This window comes from Simochromis diagramma, unplaced genomic scaffold (genome assembly GCF_900408965.1).
Source record: "Simochromis diagramma unplaced genomic scaffold, fSimDia1.1 OVJJ01000618.1, whole genome shotgun sequence".
Taxonomy (NCBI): domain Eukaryota; kingdom Metazoa; phylum Chordata; class Actinopteri; order Cichliformes; family Cichlidae; genus Simochromis; species Simochromis diagramma.
This window is the reverse complement of record NW_024387423.1, coordinates 11,743,401-11,758,530: the sequence shown is the minus strand read 5'-3', so window position 1 is coordinate 11,758,530 and position 15,130 is coordinate 11,743,401. Positions and strand designations below refer to the sequence as shown.

Genomic DNA, 15,130 nt, shown 5'->3' with positions numbered 1-15,130 from the left:
TCCTCTTTCCACATACACTCCTCCTATTCCCTCCCACCTCCTTTCTCTCAATCTCCGTCCCTCCCTCTCGCTCTCCTTCATTCCTGCATGCACACACACACACAAACACACAAACACACACACGCACACACACACACAGCTACACACACTCACACGATGACTGATGTCTTCTCCCTCCTCTTCGTGCGTTCTCTGTTTTCTCAGCTCTCTGTGGCACCTCTGAGACTTTTGGCTTTTTGTCCTCTGGTTATAACCGTGCGGTGGAAGCCGTTCTGCACAGCTCCAGCACCATGCTGTCCCAGCTACAAACTGAGAAGCAGCCGCAGCAGGAGCGGATCAGCCTGCCTCTCACTTTACTGCCTCTGACTTTGTCGGCCGCCTTTCCGTCCTGCACTTTTTCCTCCTCATGGTTGGTGTTAATTTCCTTTGTCTGTAAGGCATGTTTCCCCTTACGTCCACAACGGGATAAAGAAAAGATGGGTTTTTTTTTGTTTGTTTTTTAATGGTTTGTGTGAAAGACGAGGTGAGACAACAGTGGATAAAATGTGATGCGGCTGGAGTGACATAGAGATGCAGGGCTGCAAGTCAAGAGGCAAAGCACTAAGTCGAGAGTAAGGATGAGGGGACTGAGAGGAAGATTCAAGTTGGAAAATATACGTGGGAAAAGGTAAAAGAAAATGGAATTAGATGTTATTATAATATTTTCTTATTTCCTTCTTTCGGCGTTTTATTTGGGAAGTAATCGTGTTTTTTTTTTCTTTCCTTTTTTTGCCTCTTTCATTCCTGTTCTCGGATCTGCTTTGATTTGTGCACATAAAGTCATTTTCCTTCCTCCCACTCCCACTGAAACATTTTTCCTGTCTCCATCCTTCTCCAGTCTTTCAAACATGTCTTTTATCATTTTTGTTTGCTTAGCAGAATTTGCATGTTTGCTTTAAAACCGTTTTTCCTTAAGTCTCGTTCAGTTACAGCTCAGGGCTGGTTTTGGGGCCCAGCTGGGAGGATAACGGGGAAAGAAGAATGGGGTTGGGGCACTCACTTTTGTGTCATTTTTGTGTCTGTCGTTGTCTTTGTAAATCTTCAACATATTAATAATGCGTTAATAATGATTGTGTTACATAGTGAATGTGTCTTCGGCCCAGTTTCGGATCTTCAGCTTCAGCTGATATGAAACTTGGATTGAATTTGGATTATTTGGTCATCATGCTCCCGACTTTGGGACCGACACGTCCCACCCTCTACTTCCCCTCACTGTTTGTTTGTGGTATCAGTATGCATCCCTCTCATCTCGTCCTCACCCCGCTGTTTGTTCATGGCCTCGCCTTCATTAGGTAGTTTTGACAAGTTACTGTCATATTGGAAATCTATAATATAACCTCGTCTTTGAAATATATTCTTAACAATCCATCCTGTCCATTTTGAAGAAAATATGATCCAGGCGCTCATTCCAAAACGCACAGATAGTGAGTCTCTGTGCAAGGGTGTGCCATTTGACAAAGGGGAGTAAAAAGGTTTTCGTGACTAGGATTAGAGTTTGAATAGGGGGACGATCGCAGTCCCGAGTGTTGATCTGAATACATCTGATTTAAACCAAGACTTAGTGTTGGTACAAAACTAACAGGCGGCCGACCTTGGTGGCTGGTTTGTACAGGTTGTAGCAATGGAACAATGAAGAGCAATCACCAAATCACCATGCCCAGTTACATTTGAGCAAATCTTTATTCATTTTCCTTCTAAATTCATAGTTGGGAGATGGATATAGAGTAGTAGATATGAGAAATCCCTTTGATTGACCGGAAGAGAACCAAAACGGAGAGTGTGCTAATGGTTGCACCAAAAACTCACTGCTAGATACCCGATTTAATGCTTTGGAATACCAGTTTACGTACCATGCATTATTGGCCAAAAGTATAAAATCGTTTGTATTATCACAAAATGAAGGCACAAAATACCCCCATATTCAGGCATTTGACTGCATAATGAGAGTTAGATTTAGTGTAAAAGAAACACATAAGAGAATAGTAAATAGCTTATTTTCACAATAATTATTGTGGCAGGTGTTTTCCCAGTAGTGGATTTAAATATCAAAGCATAGTCAAAATGTTGCCTAAGCTGTCAACTGTATAGTGTGGCCGAAACATCTAAAACCACAACATACTCAATTTGCTATAATTGAAAACTTCATTAAACTCACAAATATTCATATCTAAGAAGTCTAATCGTTATCAGTGCAGTTACTGATTTAATTTGTATTAAGCAGCAACAACTTCAACTCCAGTGTAACCAAAACGTACAGCAAAATCACAGAAATAATTTGGATAATTGTACAGCTCATTGACCTTAATTCCTGCATTAGTGAGTGGCACTTCAGCTTGTACATCACAAAGTGTAGCTGTGCGGTATACACGGTGATGATATTTGGGATCCGTGCATCATTTTGAATTATTATAGCGATTTTCTTTGTTGTTGTTGTTCTTGCCCTTTACATAGGATTATTTAGACATTATTTACACTAATGATAAATTCCCTGGAGCTTGATTTACCCACATTTTGAGTTTGGTACTAATAAATCAGTGGGTTGTATATATATATATATATATATTTTAATCATGTTATGCCAAACTAAAAAATAAGGAAACTGTAAAAAATTAAGCTAATTAAGCACTAATTATCACTTTTCAACACTCAGAGCAAATAAGCAGTTTCGACACTGACTACATGGCCACAGAAGTGTCTTGCCATACTGAATCCTTTGGCAGAAATAATGGATTGCCATGGCTTTTTGAAGTGACAAAGAACCTATCAGTTATTTAAAACCTCTCAACTTGAGGCTGCCACTTACTGACCCGAGCACATCTAAACATTAGAGTGGAGAGGAAGCCATTCATGTGTTTCACTTTATAAAACATAACTTGGCCTTCGCTATCAATTATGTAGTTCTGGTGTGAAAGAGATAGGAAAAAGGGCCACACACAACAGGCAGCCAGGCCCAGCGTGAGAAAGCGCTGAACCACGTGACTGCTGTAGATGTACTAATGCTCTCTCACGGTCTGAGTGAGAACTATTCCCCCTGGACTCAGTGTTCCAGTTGCATCAGTGTTTGTCTGCCTTCTCTAGGATATGGGGCTGAAATGGGGCCGGAGCTGAGCGAGCTCCATCTGGACATCCATAGGGCCCTCCTCCTTTATTGGCACGAAGCTGATAATGTTGCTCTCTGTTGCATAGGATGCAAGTTTTTGCACCAGTTTAAATCTCTAACTGACCTTGTAAAAGAAAATTTTCTACCTCTAAAAGATGCATGGCTTGAATTATTTTCAGCTGCCTAGCAATGTTTCATATACATTCAAGCTGGCTTATTACTGCAGATGCTTTGTCTCTGTTGAAATGTGTAAATGTTCAAATGCCGTATATTGAATGCAATAAAAGGCTCAATCTTTTATACCATACACATTAACCAACTGCACGTTAATTACACATTAACACCTAAATATCCATCAGGCAATGCTATACAAATTGATATAAATGAATACACTGTTAAAATATGTTGCACTTCCATGCAAGTAAAATCTTCAGTGCAGGGCTTTTTTTTATTAAGCGGGGTAGTGCACTTTCTGTTTATATTCAATGCTTAACTGGAGCTGATAGCACTCATTTGCTGTTATTTTTAATAGCTAACATTGATATTTTGCTTAGAAGTAACAGCAGTTTAAAAAAAGATTATCTGAAGTACAGCTACAGTGAAAAAGCAATCATGGTGCCAGGATATATACTCCTAGAACATAAAGTACCTTCTTGTATTTTAGGGGGAACCATGGCTTGTCACTGGAGTGGCATTCTTTAAGGTGCTGCAACCGTACTTGCGTGCTTTTACTTATTTGTACCTCACAGAGCCCAGTCTTCAACCTCTGGTGGCAAATTTGTACCTTAATGTAGCTGACCTTTAAAAATGTGCAGGTAAAGGGGTTCTTTATTCATATATTTTATTATTATTATTATTATTATTATTATTATTATTATTCATTTGTACACTTGAAAAGGAACGGGTACAGGAAGTTTCTTTGAACCCAGGAGCTTGGTACAGGCGATAGTGCTGTACCCATTAAACAGTAAAGCCTTAACATGGAGTGCAGTAGAGAACTGTAGGCCTAGAAAAATTCACTCCTACTGCACTCCTTCTTCTGAGATGTGCAGATAGTTTAGAATCATCATGATTGCTTTTTTTCTCAATTGCTTAGCACATATGTTAGTAACAGCTCTTTAAAAATGTATGTTTAATTAATTTCAGAATCCATATCAGCCTCTAACTTCAGTGGCTACTGTTACAATCTTTTAGTGTTTGGTATAAGTCACCTCTTTTATGGCTTTTATAAAACACGTTGAATTTAAGAATTTAAGTAAAATATGATAATATGTAACATGACTCTCTCTCAACTCAATGAGACTAACAGAAAATTGTATACACTTAACATGCGTTTGCTTATTTAGCTCTTCTGTATATTCTGGTATCGTGAAATGAGTCTTCTGGTACATTTGCCTCCATGGTGTTGCCTGATTTTTGTGCATTGGAGCACAGAGAGGACAGTGAGCCTGTGTCACGCTGGGTGGAGGGTGTTTTCATTTTTTGTCCTTCCACCTATTAGTGTGTCAGAATCTTTTCTGAACCTGGCTAATGTGAATGAATAGTTTCCTCATATACGGGCCAGGTGGCTGCCTTCTGTGTTCAAAAGCAAGCAGAGGTGGTAAGGTGGGGGTTAATATTTGCAAGCTGTAGGAATGTGTTTGGAGTCAGCAGTGAGAATTCCTCAGTTCTGCATTAGTAGGTCACAGCATTGCTTCTTACCTCCCCTAACTGTCTCAATCCTCTCTTTCCCCCTCTTCCCCCTTGTCTGTCTCATTTTTCTTCCCATCCAGCTCTGTCACGTCTTTATCAACACGTTCCTACCACTGTCTCATTCTTGATGCACATCTTTATCTGCTGTGTTCTGCCTCAAGTTTTGATCCTCTGCACGTCTCCTCTCTGACTCTTTAGATGTGTGTGAGACATCTAAAGAGCCTCAGGAGTTGGGGGTTGGGTAAAAAGCAAGAGATAGTGAAACTGTGAGTGAGTGTTGATAATGCTATAGTGCAGTGCTCTCCTGCTGGCTCCTCTTCAGTACATCAGTCATGTATGATTTATGGAGTAGGTTCCTGAGGAACTGGCTTTGTTGATGTCATCCGGTATCATCTGTTCAAACAGTCATGTGAAAAAGAAAGTTTTCACAAGACTTTGTAAAAAAAACAAAACAAAGTACACCCCATGATTCAGTAGCTCACAGTGTTTGCTGCATGACTTTATCAGTCTCTCACGTCATTGTGGAGGAATTTTGGCACACTCTTCTTTACAATGATACTTTAATTCATTGAGGTTTGCAGGCATTTGTTTATACAAAGCTCTCTTAAGGTCCTGCCACAACATTTCAATCAGGTTAAGGTTTGGACTTTGACTGGGCCATTACAACACCTTGATTCTTTTCTTTTTCAGGCATTTTCTTATGAGCTTAGCATCACTGTCCTGTTGCATGACCTAGTTTTAACCAAGCTGTAGCTGTTGGACAGATGGCTTCACATTTGAGGCTAGGACACTATAGTGTACAGAAGAGTTCAGGGTCAACTCAATGGCTGTAAGGTGCCCAGTTCATGTGGCTGCAAAACAAGCCTAAATCATCGCCACAGTGCTTGGTCATAGGGGGTCATATGATTATTGGGGTTTTCTCTGTATTATTATAGGGTCTTTGCCTTACAATATAAAACCCCTTCAGGCAACAGTTGCTGTCATTTGACAATAAATAAATACAATTGGAATTAAAATCCTTGCCTCGTCACAGCTGTACCTAACAGTTGGATTGTTATGCCTGGTTTTCGCCAAACATGGTGTCATGTCCTTTTAAAGAAAAGATGCTTTCTTCTGTAACCTTTCCAAGCAAGCCACAGTTGTCAATCTTTTTCTAATTCTACTGCAATAAACTTCCAAATGTGACATGCTGAACTTGACTGCCTCTAGTCTGAGAGTCAGGGATTTAGCTCTTGGGTTTTTCAAAAGTTCTCTGAGTATTGTACAACTTGACCTTGAAAAGATTTTGCTTTCACAATCTTTCCTGGAAGATTGTGGCATTGCATTAGCACATACCTGAAAGCTGCATAGCAGCAAATTTGCCCAAAAACTATTTTTTTATAGAAGTGATGACACTTGCAGATGATCAGTTTATCTAATTTACTTGATTAGCATCCATCTGTTCATCCTGTTCATCCATCCATCATTTCTCTTTACCACTTACCCAATTAATGGTTGTGGAGGACTGTACCCTCTCCCAGCTATCATAGGGCAGCGGGATAGGTAGAACCATGACATTTCTATAGTCTATTAAAATGTTAATTGTTATGGAAGCGTTAAGGGTCTACTTAGTTTTTCACATAACTGCATATCACATGAATTGATTCAACTACAAACCAGGTTTAAAAAAATGTAGTTGCACATTTTTGAAAATATAATAAGATACTTTTTTTCAAGAGATGACAAAACTGGCACCACTCTCATGGCTGTCCAATAAATATAATGCTAAAAAGTCTCGTCTGGCTCCTACCAGCACCTAATTGTATATGAATAAAATCAAATGGAACATTATGTTTACTGAGCCCTGGTATTACCTTGTGTGCTGGTATGTAATCTTTCTAACAAAGCTCGATTAGCTGTTTCCATTCTCTGTTTTAAGTTAATTTAAGCTAGCTCCCGTTTCATACTGACAAGAAGCGTTTAAATTCAAGTAAAAAATATGCATGAGACACAAATGCTAAAAGCATATGTTGTTTATTGATAGTGGTTTAATGTGTCACTGTGTGTCCTCTGTAAGCATATTGATGGCATTCACAAGGCTCTTCGTTACACGTTGCAGCGATACACGCACTCTGCAATGAGGTGTCGTCACACAACGACTCCCTTGAGCGTGCCAGCTCTCTGGTGCCAGGCAGGGAAGAGGAGAGAATACAACAGGGAGGAGGGGAGAGAACATGAAGATAGAAGGCAAAAGAAAGATGAAGGTGTAAAGAAACATGCTGTCTGAGAGGTAGAGACAAGTGGGTGATAAAGCGAGACAGAAAGCGTCTGAGGGGGAAGAAAGGGTTTAATGCTAGACAATGGGAGGAGGTGCAGTCGTTGAAGTGGTGGAAAACAAGAAAAATTTCAGTGTTGCTCAATGTATCATTAGAAAATGAACCTTGTGATTCCTTAGCACAAAAGGTTGTCAGTTTAAGAGCCAAGTAGTAGCCAAACTAATATCCATACATTAAGAATTGTGTAAGTATAAAAATGTTTAGGATCAAGGAGTCTGTAGCTGAGTTAAAACCTGCAGTAGCTGCCTGTTCTTTGGTCAGTAGGTCATCAGGGTCACATCTGTAAGATGAAAGGAGAAGCTTTGGTTGGCTGCTTCCACAGAGAGATGGAAGGGTCAGGAAGTGGCCCCAGCACAAACACCAGACTTATTGTTCAAGTTCAAGGTAACACTGAATAGGGTTTTCATTCACTTAGCTCAGCCCTCCATCCCCTGACAAGCTGCTGTTTTTCAAAAGGGTCGTAATTAGAGGAAATACTGCCTTTGGCATCATCTGATGTCAGTATCTTGGTTATAATTGCAAACTAATTATGTCAGTTTTATTTATTTAAATAAGGGTTTTGGTACCAACCTTTGGCTATTTTTAAAGAATTATTGAAAGCGAATCGTTTAAAATATTGCTCGCACGTGGCTCATGTTGAGGGGTGTCCAGTCTCTGCCCTTTCAGACAGTGAACAAGGTCACAGTCAGAGGGTCAGATGTCAGGGCAGTGTTTGCCCCTCCTCCACATGTAGCTGCTTCCCCGCCTGCCTCCCGCTCTGTTGTGTCTGTTCACTCGACAGCTCCTCATTAACTCCTCACATGGGATTTCCTGTTCACCTCCTTCACTTTCCTGTTCATGTTCAAAATGGAACAGCATATTAGCTCTTTTTACAAAACATGAATAATTAAATCCTTCACAGTTATTGTGCTGACTCTGTGAACCAACGGCCAAAAGTTGTTACTGAACACTAGGAATGCAAAAGCTAGTCAGAGCGCAGCTAGACCAGTAATGGTGCCAACCCTTTGGAAGTCGAAGTCTGTAATTGATGACTTTGTGCTTTCAATGAATACAGTAAAGCCACGCTCACACACGCACACACACACACACACACACACACACATATATAGGGACATAATTCAGAGTCTGACGCACTCCCTTTAACAGAAAGTCAATAACAATACAGGAATGATTAATCAGTCGCTCCATGGTCCCACCCTTTCTACTCACCACCTTTCACTCTCCCTTCGCAACCCCACTCACCCTCTCTCAGCTCAATATTGATCTGAATGCATTTGCCTCCCATTTATCCGTTAGCACCCCTCCCCCCATCACGTATGCACTGCCACTGCATTGAGCGGTCACAAAGAACCTTTTACACAGGAATGTTTCCCATGCGCACAAATAACGCACACACTTACAAGCGTGTGCACGTGCAGTCCGACACATCACTGCAGCGTGCGCGTCATGTGACACTTTGATAGGTACTACACTTAACTGCATTGCACTGGGGGATTTGGCTTGATTATTCCGGGCTGTGGAGTGCAAATTAGGAGGGTCCATTTCACAGTGCAGGTGCATTACGTGTTTGTATGTTGCCCACACATTAGCCTAAACACAAAGCTGCATTTTAAGAGGTTTAACTGACAGCCCATTTGATCCCCCTCCTCTCCCCCGACATTCTGGTTGGTGGCACACAGGTTGCCATGACACCAGACTGTTTTGTCTGCCCTTTGACCTCTTTAAGGGGCTCTGTGGTCAATCAGGCATTACATGTGAGGGGCAAATAGAAGAGAGGAGAGTAAAGGGGGGACTGCATTTCCTCTGTAAAAAAATTAGGTCCAAAAGGTTCCTCTATACATCCGCTTTGTACTGAACAGAAGGTGGGGAGCCTCCAAGAGGCTTGCAGTGAAACAAAGACACATGTGCACATACTGACCTGGCAGCGCTCTGGAAGGGTAAATGAACTAGGCTGGAGCTCCCAGGAGGTGGGGAGTTATTATGCTCATTGTGCAGTCGGCCAGCTAAAGCTGTTTGGCTGCTTCTTTTGAAGTTATATTTATCAAACCGGAGCAGGAGGCTTAACGCTTCAAGCTGGTGCATTGCTTTGTCCATACTGCAGAACGCATGTGTGCACTGAGATGGCTTTCAAACATCAAGACTTGAGCACCCTGATATGTTTATTTAAAAATAAAAAATCTTAGAAAAATAAGCATGAAACGCAATTTAGGTTACAGTGTTTCTAACAGTGATGCCTTTCCATGTTAGCTGTAAGCAGTAAAACACTGATATGATAGCATCTAAAAGCATTATCCCTTTCTGAGTAATTCCCTCATAGCAAAAACTCACAGTAAGTAAATATCAAATGGAAGCATTCAAAAAGCAATAAACAGTTTTCTTTTAAATCAGACTAAATATAATGAAATTAACTGAGATGCATGAATTGCTTTTTGCACTTTAAGCCTCATGTTTTCCATGTGTTTTTCCATGTGTCAGAGTTATTGTAAAACTTAGATACAGGTTCGTGTCATGATGTTTTAAGTGGTAATAAACTGATGATTTGATTGTGTCATTTTGTTTTTACTCTCTCAGTTTGTGCACCTTTTGATTTCCCCTGAGCTGAATATTTGGATCACCTTTCCCTTGTTATTTTTATGTCTAAATACTGACATTAAAATCCTTAATGAAAATTAAAATTGTGTCAACATACACAAAAAATAGTGTGCTTTCCCTTTGTAGTTATTTTGTTTGAGTGGTGTAATTAAACGAAATAATTGAATAATCTTTTTTCAGATTTTGTACTGCTTCAGTAGTGACCGTGCTCATTTTGTTTTAATCTGTTACATTAAATTGGTAGGTTGTCCAGTCTCTCTTCAGCTGTTGCTGACATTGAACCTGTGACCTACTGTGTAAACAGTCTTTTAATTCACAAGGCCAGTTTTACTCACTCTAACCTTGATACCATCTGTGTTTTCTTTGTGTTTTTCAGTTACTTTTCGGTTCAAGTCTAAAAGAAGATCCAGAACGTCGACATGACAGCGATCTCAAGGTAAAAATCTCAGTAGGACATTTTACAGATTTCTGTGGAGAAATAATGGCCTCTTGTGAATGGATGGCTTTCTCACGCACTTACACACATATTCATACTCATATTTAAACAATATGTTATTGTACACATTTCATTTGTTGCGGTTCTTGTTCTTTTGTATTGCAGCCAAATTAAATATTGACAGATTATTAGCTGATACCTGTAGCAGGTTGTAATACAAGAATATCAAAGAGAAAATAATTCACTTATTATCAGGCCTTTGATTATTCAGTCATACCAGGTAGTAGTCTCAAAGACAAGGACATTTCTTTTTTAATTTGCCTTGTTATGTTTTTCTGTAAAACAAGCCTACACTTAACAGAATAAAAAGATGTTAACACTGCAGGAAAATGCAACAGAATTTCCTGTGTAAATTAAATTAAGGTTTTCAACTAAAAAAATCTCTGCTAATAGCAGTTTGCTTTAAAGAATACAAATAAAAGATACTTTTACCTACCCATTAAAATGAAACTGCACACTGTCAGTGAAGGGCAGATCAATTAAAACAGGTGCAAACAGAGCCAAATAATTTGTGATCATGAATTCAAATTAATCTCTTTTCACCATGCTGAACTCTTCTTGATATTATCTGATGACGATAATGTGTAAAGTCCAGTTGCATCTATTTGAGTACAGGTGGGAATAGTGCCGATCTGATTGGTTTACACATAGCAAAGCGGACACAGCTCTACCTCCTGCACGCTTCTATGACTAAGCCAGAGCAACATGTCCAGTAGTAGTAAAGTCAACCATCTCGGGTTGTGTGCTGTATGTGAGTAAAAGCATATTTTCATACAGCGTTCCATTCTGACACTCCTAACATTTTCTAAACTCGTGTGAAAACAGCTGCAAAGTTACCAGTGAATTCATTTTTAGGGCCGTTGCAAAGAGTTAAAGTGATAAACTAACTGAAAGATGTTTTTCAAAGCTGAGTATAGACTTCAAATCAAATCACTTTCAAATCACTTTTATTGTCACGTCACATGTGCAGGTACACTGGTACAGTACATGCGAGTGAAATTCTTGTGTGCGAGCTTCACAAGCAACAGAGTTGTGCAAAAATACAATAACATAAAACAAGCAAAATATAAGAATGGCTAAATCTGAGAGTAATAAATATATGTACAATATAAGAGTGTATGCATTACTGGATGTGTATACTAAATATGTTTTTCTACGTGTGTGTGTGTGTGTGTGTGTGTGTGTGTGTATACATATTTTACAAATTAAATAGAGTAAACAATAAAATACAATATATAAAATATACAGAGGTTGGTAGTTGGACATGTGCAAAACAGTGGCATTTATATACAGTGTGGAGTGCATAATGTTGAAGTTCCAGTAGTGAAGGTGAGGTGTCTATGAAGTGTTCAGCAGTCTGATGGCCTGATGGAAAAAGCTGTCTCTCAGTCTGCTGGTTCGGGACCGGATACTGCAGAACCTCCTTCCTGATGGAAGTAGTCAGAACAGTTTATGGCTGGGGTGACTGGAGTCCTTGATGATCCTCCCCGCTTTCCTCAGGCACCGCTTCCTGTAGATGTCCTGGAGGGAGGGAAGCTCACCTCCAATTATCCGTTCAGAACACCGCACTACTCTCTGGAGAGCTTTGCGGTTGTAAGCGGTGCTGTTGCCGTACCAGGTGGTGATGCATCCGGTGAGGATGCTCTCAATGGCACAGCGATAGAAGGTCCTGAGGATGCGGGGGCTCATGCCAAATCTTTTCAGTCTCCTGAGGGACTTAGTAGTAAAAGCATCTTTGTCCAAAGCCTGAGTTATGTATAGTCTCACTGTAAAGTGTGCGGATTGAAATATCTGCACTCTGGCAGACTAATAGCTGTCTTTCATCATCTCTGTTATCTGTACAAAAATATAGATCCTCAATAGTCATTACATCTATTTTTTAATTTAGAAATGTATGGATCTTTAGTAAATTAGAGATCACTCAGATGGCATTGGCATTACTTACAAAATTAATTCATTATCATCATATTTCAAATGACATTTAGAAAGGCTGTAAGCCAAAGGGCAGGCTTCACAGATATATTAACATACACTCATGCCACTTTGTTTTACAAATTTTAGCCCAGAGGCAGAGTGGATTGCAATAACTCCTTAGAGCTTTAGGAGTCTAAAATATTTGTCTTTGACTTATTAGACATTAAACAATGCTTGTCCTACAGTTCAGTTAAATTTAACCTGTGGTGCATTTTACCAGCAGCTGAAAACCCAACATCAAAATATTTTGTGATGTCTAAAAAGTGATTTTAAACCAAAATGCAAAATAAAATCATGAAACCTTAAGATGCAATCAGATTTCAAATGAGGATGCTTTTGGGGGAAAAAATGGACCAAGCTCATTTTCAGTTAAACACCCCTCCACCACCACAAAGCCACCCCCTTTAAAACCCAAGTACTTCATTTCCAATCAGATCCATTCTTTCATCAGGCATGTGATTGGAAACTTGGGATGGGAGGCATTATGAACAGCCACTCACACACCAATCCCAGTATACGTAGCTTGACAGCTGTGCCATAGCAACAGTTTGGCTATTTGCCAGGCTGTTAGAGTTGCCAGGCAAAAGGTTCCCATGGCAACATTCATTTTGCCATCTTGGTATATGTGGTTGGCGTAAACCAAAGCAGATTACTTTAGATTAGAACTGCTTTTACCTGGGGAAAAAACACACATTACATCAGATCACTGTCACTCTGTAACAGTAAAAATATCAACAACAGCGTGGAGATGGCTTCTGTCAGAAATAGTGTTGGAAATGCAAAGGGCGTGGCAGAAGTTGCATGCTAATACATGATTTAGAAACCTGGTTGATAAAAATCAGATGGTACTGCACACTTTCAGAGAGGACAGGTATTTTCCACTTTACGTTTTCCTAGTTGCATCATCGCCTACAGCAAGAAATCATTTACAGTAAACTTGTTGTGTCAACTTGTAAATCAGGGAAGTTTTTTTTTAAAGACTTGAGTGATATCACATTCTGCGTCAGCATGCGTGGATGATGCTCAAGTATGCGAGGAATTTTGAACTTGAAGTTACACCAACCCATTCGGGAATTACTGCACACATTTTTCATAGTGGAGTATTTTTTGTTTTTACAGCTTAATAAATGCTCAATAGGCCTGCTTAAGGGTGGAGCGAGCAAGACAAAGAGGGAGCGGGTGAATGATAGCTGACATTGGCACAATTACACTGCATTTCTGCGTGATTTGACTGTGAAATACTGCACGCGGAGTAAAGTAGAGGAGCTTGTTGGTATGTAAAAATGCCAGCATGTGTGTGTTCAAAGGGCAGGAGGGGGGTATGAAGACAGAGGGTGGCTAAAAGGGTAAGAGGCGGGAAATGGGGACCCATGAGGGATGAAGCAAAAAAAAAAGCCAAAAAAGGTTGAGTGGGTGAGGGGAAGGAGGAGTGGGGGTGCACTTTGGGACAGAAGATTGAAAGGGAGTGGCAAAAAAAGAGTGGTTTGGACTATAAATGCATACTAAGAAAGAAACAAGGAAGAGGAGGAAGATGTGCACATATTAACCTAGCTTTTTTTTTCTTTAAGTTACACCAAACTGCAGCTCAATTGGCTCAAGGCTTTCAAGATAGGCTATTCAGTTTCTTCTTTTCTATGTCTCTAATGCTTCTTTGTTGGAAGTCAGATTCCTTAAATCCTGCATACCGGTTTCATGCAGAGAATGCAGAGCTCCCACACATATAGCTCTCTTTTGTCAGTGCATGCAGAAACGTTTTAACTTCTTGATCACAGAAGTGTTTACATTTCTATAATCATCTTTACTTTGATATCATTTCTTGTTACATTTCTGCCTTGATAAGGGTCTGCTGGAATCCTTTAAACATCATTTGCACAGCATATCATCTTGCCCCAGTTATGTCTGAATGAGTGTTCAGAGTAGCCTATCACTCCTGGCTGGTCTCTGCTGGAATGTATCACTGTGCCAGCAAATGTAGCACTGCAGCACACAACAATTGCAATTTCTATAGAGATGATCTACATCCACCTAAAAAGTTTCAGTTTAGCAATCATTTTGTAATGTGAAGGAAATTCCTGCTTGACTGTGAAGCAGAAGTCCCCCAGATTTAGATGTAACAGCTGACAGCAGAATTTATGCTTGTGACAGTGTTATGGCAGATGGCCTTTAACTCTCATGAAAACCTGTCAGCGCTTAAGTGAAATCGGACAGTTGATGTGGATGAAATGCTGCAGTCAGTGAATGTAGGAATTTGGTTCAACAATAGGTCGACGAATAATTTTGCTTCGTGACTTTTTTTTTTCCAAAGACAAAATTCAGGCTCTGATAGAATAGGAGACTGTAATTGTAATTCTTTGCATGTCGCTCTTCTTAGACAGTCAACCCCTGGAATCGTATTTTGTAGCTGTCAGTGCTGCTCTATTGCAGACTAGTGGCACTGATAGAACAAGGGCCAGAAGGGGAAGTGAGCAGGAGTTTGCCCAGTCACCAGTAGAGGGCAACAAGTCCTAAGAAATGGTTGGAAATACTATGAATGAATGGATAAATTGAAGTTTTTGTAGTACTCACACTTGCATGAGAGGCTTAGATGTCAGGAAAAGGATTTTCATAGTTCTGTTCCAGCATTGTCAAATTTCAGACCAGCAAGGTTTTCTCCTTCCTACAGTACATTTGATTACATAAGACATCCTCCAGCATCATACATATGCATGCCGAGTCTTTGTGCTTTTGTATACATGTGCTCTGTACAACATGTGCCACTGCAGCCACTTAACATCTTCCTTCCCGTGGCATCACTGCAGGACCGGAGGTGAATTTTTGTGTGGTTGCAGCCGCCTACAGTTCCCACGTTTCAATCATGATTGCAGGTTTAGTCCCCATTTATTACTGCTCAGAAGTAACATGCATCTCTTATTCTTCTTTTCC

The 15,130-nt window shown here is 40.0% G+C and overlaps 1 protein-coding gene across 2 annotated transcripts in view; it reads left to right on the top strand.

The window, feature by feature from the left end:
• Positions 1-15,130, top strand: part of LOC120722231 (sperm acrosome membrane-associated protein 6) — a 28,361-nt gene continuing 13,231 nt past the window's right edge. Inside the window, exons 1-2 of one of the 2 annotated variants that reach the window (XM_040013135.1) lie at positions 1-409; positions 10,115-10,174. The gene's annotated coding sequence lies outside the window, so the exon portion shown is untranslated. Of the gene's footprint in view, positions 668-10,114; positions 10,175-15,130 lie in introns of both variants that reach the window. The other variant, XM_040013134.1, reaches the window with a different exon arrangement.